General features: G+C 42.1%; 1 long non-coding RNA gene across 1 annotated transcript; it reads left to right on the top strand.

The window, feature by feature from the left end:
* The first annotated feature begins 6 nt into the window (after nucleotides 1–6).
* On the top strand, nucleotides 7–4372 carry LOC125378518. The gene is made up of 2 exons (XR_007220250.1): nucleotides 7–593; nucleotides 736–4372. It is a non-coding gene; the product is annotated as an uncharacterized LOC125378518 (long non-coding RNA).
* Nucleotides 4373–5863: the final 1491 nt, after the last annotated feature.

Consider the following 5863-nt stretch of genomic DNA (forward strand, 5'->3'; position numbering starts at 1 on the left):
TTCACACAGGAATTATTTGTATTTTGCATTTGTTAATTGACACTTATTAACTACTGGGTCATGCGCTATAAGATGATACGAGTGCTGCGACTATCGTAAGTCGACGATAGAATTTCAACAGTGGAAGGAGGCCCTGAATTCTGTGTTGCGGAAGGAAACTAGCTTTGGGATCAAGACTGACGTTCCAGATGACATAAATATTGTCAGATAAGGTTTTTATTTGCTGTTGTTCACCTTTGAAAAATGACAAATTCCTACCATTCGACTGGACATTTTGTTCTTAAACTGAACTATGAGATGTCCTCAGTCTCTGTTACAAGCAGCAACACAGGTTCAAGGTTATCTTAACGAGGTAGGTAATCAGTACAAGGCCCTCATTTGCAAACTTAAAAACTTTGCATGAAACTATATTTTCCTTGGAATATACTATATATTACATGTGTATATTAATGGGAAATACTAAACATCTAAGTGTGAAATAAGTAGTTGAGTCTATCATTATAGGCCAATGCGATATCTTCTTCCTTGTACATGTTAACCAAAGTATTATTTGCACTCACATCGGCAGTGTCCTCCACACTCTACAGGCCCTGGTTTAAGGGCCAGGGGTGGCCCTGGTTTGAGGGCCAGGGGTGGCCCAGGTTTAAGGGCCAGGGGTGGCCTGGTTTGAGGGCCAAGGGTGGCCCAGGTTTAAGGGCAGGGTTGACCCTGGTTTGAGGGCCAAGGGTGGCCCAGGTTTAAGGGCCAGGGGTGGCCCTGGTTTGAGGGCAAGGGGTGGCCCTGGTTTGAGGGCCAAGGGTAGCCCAGTCACCTAAGGTGCTGCAGTGTGCTGCAATTCCTCCCTCAGGCATGCCGTGAACCTGTGATCATGGGTTCGAATCCTAGATCCACCTTGATTGTCACGGTGTTTTCTGTACCATACCCGTGTTGTGGGTTTCACCAGAGTGGTAAACGTCGAAGAACTGCATCACTCTGTCTTTCCTCCTAACACAAACTGAAACACCATGTATATTACTCAAAAAGAAGTTAAAGACAGCCCAATGTTTTCTTATGACTATAGTTAGTCTGTCATGGCTGGTGGGTGCACACAACCTTCCATTTGTGGGTGTTCTTTGACTTGTTTTGAGTAGTATATGTGAAATACTGTTCACAGTTGTGTGAAGCACAACCGATTTACTAGCACCTTGCATCTGTACTGGCAGTGGGCTAGTGTTAATTGCCATATTAAACTGTATATTCATGTCTTGGACCCTGAACTTTGTCGGATCTGGTGCTGAAGGCTGCTGTCAGGCCCAAACTTAAAACTCTATGGTTATAACTGTCATACAAAGTTACAATCTTTTTCCTATTGTTTTGCTATTGTGCAGTGTTTTTCCCATTGCTGATACCATGGATACTCTGATTTCTGTCATGACTTCATGGAGGCAGTACATGCTCCTTTTTATGCTCCATTCGTCAAAGCTTTGGAAAATTTGGCTTTGACATTGCATGGAAACCATGACCTAGTGCTTATGACCTTAACCTTGTGCTTATGACACTGGACTTTGTGCTGATGACCTTGATCGAGTGTTTACGACCTTGACCTTTTTCGCTGCCCCAGCAATTACTGAATAAGGTGGAATCTGGCTGAATCAATTCAGGTTTGAGCCTGGGACCATTGAAACCAGTAAGTTAGTCAGGACAATTGGGAGTGTGTATGTTTTATACGGTTGACTTAGAACATATGTTACACACAAGGCATGCCCTCTTAGCTAAAGTATATTTTGTAATTTTTTTATCGCAACTTTAACTTTTATTGTGACGGCTTGATGTTTGTATCCCCCTGCCATACCTAATGTATGGTGATCTGTTAAGGTCATATTTTCATAGGATTTGTTTTTTTTCCATTGGTATTCATGACCATTGAGTCTGTTATTGTTGTTTATATGCTGGCTCACAAGCTGATCCAATTCTTATTGTATGACTGTTTTGACAGTGCTATGTATATTGTTGTTTTTTTCTAAGATATGTCCACTGTTATATATACATACTTTCTACCGGGCGGTATGGCTCATATCCCCCTCCATGCAGTACCCTCTCCTGTACATATACAACTGTTTATACCCTGTGTACAATGTTTGTTACTTGCTGTCCTCACTTCCCTGTACATAAGCTATCATCATTCATGGAGGCTGCTGACTCCTTGTCATTGTCTTGGATACATTTCAAATTGTTCATGTATGTCAAAAATAGTTTGGCTGGAAGATGAATGTCCCAAGATTGAGTTATTTTTTAACAGGGCCTCGATTTCATAATCAACTCACACCAATTTGTAAAATATTGCATTACTACATTTGAAGGGCACTTGGCCTTGGTTTGGCTGGCAGTTCCAGGAACACTGTCCCTCCTGAACTATAAGGGTAAATGTAAAGTGGCTTGGTAAAGTCACAGTGACGGTGTAGGACAGGCTGAGTGAGGGGTGGGGAATGTATTTCCAGCCAAACTATATTTTTCACCAACACTAATCTCTGGCCACAAGAAATTAATTATTACATTATGATCCAAATTTATCAATGTAGTGAAGGAGGAGGGGGTTTTATTTTTAAAAACATCATCTTTCAAGGTCACGATTGAAAGTGAGCGTATGTCGTTGTCTGCTGGTCTGCTTGTCTTCTGTAAAATTCTCCTCCTCAGAATCCACAAGACCAATGAAGCTGACACTTCACATGTTTATTCCCAACAATGATGGCACTGAATCTGTTGAAGAGGTTGGAATCAGTTTTTCAATATGGCCACCATGGCAGCCATTTTGAAAAAGATATTTATGACCATTACTCAGTCATTGTTCAATATGTGATTAAAGTTATTATCTAGTTAGCTATCTGTGAGTCATGCTGTTAAATCTCTCCATGTGCTGTAAAACTTCTATGAAAGGGGCGGTCGGGTAGCCTACTGTAATGCCGAAGACCCGGGTTCGATTCCCGACATGGGTACAATGTGTGAAGCCCATTTCTGGTGTCCCCCGCCGTGATATTGCTGGAATATTGCTTAAAGCGGCGTAAAACCTCACTCACTCACTCACTCCTATGAAATTGTAAGACTTTGTCATGTATGTTTCCCCTTTAGATGACATTTTGGTCAATTCATTAGACTTTAGTTCTAGTGTTTAGTATTTATACAGAGAATAGATGAAAATCAATGCAGACAGCAGAATTAGGTTCAGACTGCCTTTGTTTTTTAAAACTGTTGCGTACATATCCAGGTGAGCTACAGTTCCCTGACACTATTGTTTTTGTAACAGTTCTGTTATAATGAAATATGAAGGTGAGAGGACAGGGTGATAATGTAGCAATCAATTTTTGTTGGCCTTTGGTGTTTATATGAGTTCTTGAAGCTGTACTTAATACAATGCCGCTTGGTTGCCCTGCTTGCAGTGTTCTCATGACCTGTCTCATGCCCTGTACATCCAGCATCACCCACCCCCTCCAATCACAGGACCTGATTCTTCAAGCTCCCTCCCAGCGCTTGACACCTTCGTTACGCTCTCGGTAACATCGCTGTCACCAGTAGGGGCACGCCCATTACAAGAATCTTGAAATTTGCCCTCTAATCCCATATCATAGTGAATTTTGAAAAGGTTTATGACTGACCATAATTTGCAGATGAATTTACCATTTTGTTTGTTTGATCAGATTGGTTCACAATTGCAGACAAATGGAAAATCAACCAACTTCCCCCTTACAGTCTAACAATATCAATTACATGATAGTTGTCATGAAACGCAAATTCAGATTGATAAACAAAGAAAATAATATAGCAAGCGTAAGAGTATCCACGTCACGGCATTATCACTTGGTTGTAAACATAACGGTCATTCGGCTGTGAATTCAACTCCATGCATGGTTGTGGCCACGCATCACAGTGGGGAGGTTTGACTGGTGGCAGTGATAGTATAGAGAGCTCCGGGGTATCACTGTGAGGAGCTTGCGGATTCTGGTCATATTCCACATCCTGTCACCATGGATACTACAATCAAATATTGTCACAATATGTGAAATGGCCTTCAGGTATTCCAAAGAAATGAAATTGGGCACCAAGTGCTAAATATGTTCCGTTTTAGGTCCATATGTGGCAGTTTGTGGAATTGGTTTTTCATATTCACTAACCACTGTTATGCAAACCTTTGCCACTATAAGTGGTGTATAAATGTGTATATTGCCAGTGTGGTGTATGTCTAGTTATCTCCAGTGTTCACTGAGGGTACTGTGTGAAGGGCTGATGTCCCTGCCACCTATCCTGCTTGACTGCTGTATATGAAGTTGTGGGTGGCCTCTCGACGCTCACGGCTCCCATGCATGTATAAAGAAAATGCATAAATGTTTCAAACCATCAACCCTTTGCTGTTGTTATTTATCTGCGTGTGATCCCCAGCTCCTCGTGAATGAGAGGAGAGAGAGAGACAGAGAGACTGTTGGGGCTCATTCGACGACTGAACTTGGTTGGTTGGTTTGTTGTTTACCGCCGCACTCAGCAATATTCCAGCTATAGGACGGCGGTCTGTAAGTAATCAAGTCTGGACAATCCAGTGATTGACATCATGAGCATCGATCCATGCAATTGGGATATGATGACATGCATCAACCAAGTCAGCGAGTCTGACCACCCGATCCAGTTAGTCGCCATTTATGACAAGCATAGTCGCCTTTTACATCAAGCATGGGTTGCTGAAGATCTATTCTACCACGGATCTTCACGGGTCTGGAAGGGCTTGTATATCACAAGACTGAAGGATATGTAATAGGACTGTCCTTGTTAATGACATTGATAATAAAAAGATTGACAATATTTGAATAAGAAGACCTATGCGACAGCAGCCTGTAATAAAGTTGGGTGTGGTCAGGTCTCTCATTAGGGGCGGTGAGGGCAAGCGGTCAAAAGCGCCAGGTTAGCAAGCACCAGGTCCTGAGATCGTTCCCGCATGTGACCAGGTTGTTATTCAGCCTTGGGACCAACAATATTTACAGGTCTTTAAGGTGTTGTGACTACTCCTAGTGTACAGAACATTCACCCTGTGCACTCAAAAGAACCCACTCGTCCAACGGTAGATGACAAGATGGTGGAAACACGGATACGTACATACACCCGAAACACAAGTGTCACAACGTGTGGGGTCACCCTGGACAAGTGACTTAGTTCAAATGTGCCTCTGTTCACCCAGGAGGGAATGGGTACCCGGTATGTGAAGCGGATATAAAAACTAACAGGTTGGGTTGTATACTCCCCAGGGAGTTGAGAATGATAACTGGAATGCAAATGGATGCACTGGCCAGGGAACAAATAAGACCGCTTTTAAATACCCGCATTAGTACCTCGATACCTGTGGTATATAAATGTATGATATGAGAATATAGTAATGTTAACCATCCAATCCTCATGTTGGTCAGCCATGTGTTCGTACTGACAAGTGGATGTAAATAAAAATCTAAGAAGACAAATTACTGTAAATCTTGACACAGCCACTGATTGATATCATGAGCATCAAACATCAAGAACACAGAATGCAGAAACAATACTCATTGTTTATTCAAATGTCTTCAACTTCTACAATGTACACCATGGTTCAAGAATGTCATCCGGTCAAGCAAGGGTAGGTCTTTTCCTAATATACTACTCAAAAGAAGTTAAGGAACACCTGATTCTTCAAATTACTGTGGTTAATCTGTCTAACATCTTTTGAGTAGTATACACCACTTCAGATTGCAAGTAAATCAGAGCTACACCAGCGAGTGAGTGAGTTGGGGTTTAACGCCGCTTTTAACAGTATTCCAGTTATATCGCGGCGTGTCAGCTTAATGTGGGAGGAAAGCCCAAAGTGATGCAGGTC

This window comes from Haliotis rufescens, unplaced genomic scaffold (assembly GCF_023055435.1).
Source record: "Haliotis rufescens isolate VD_foot unplaced genomic scaffold, xgHalRufe1.0.p SCAF_122, whole genome shotgun sequence".
Lineage (NCBI taxonomy): Eukaryota > Metazoa > Mollusca > Gastropoda > Lepetellida > Haliotidae > Haliotis > Haliotis rufescens.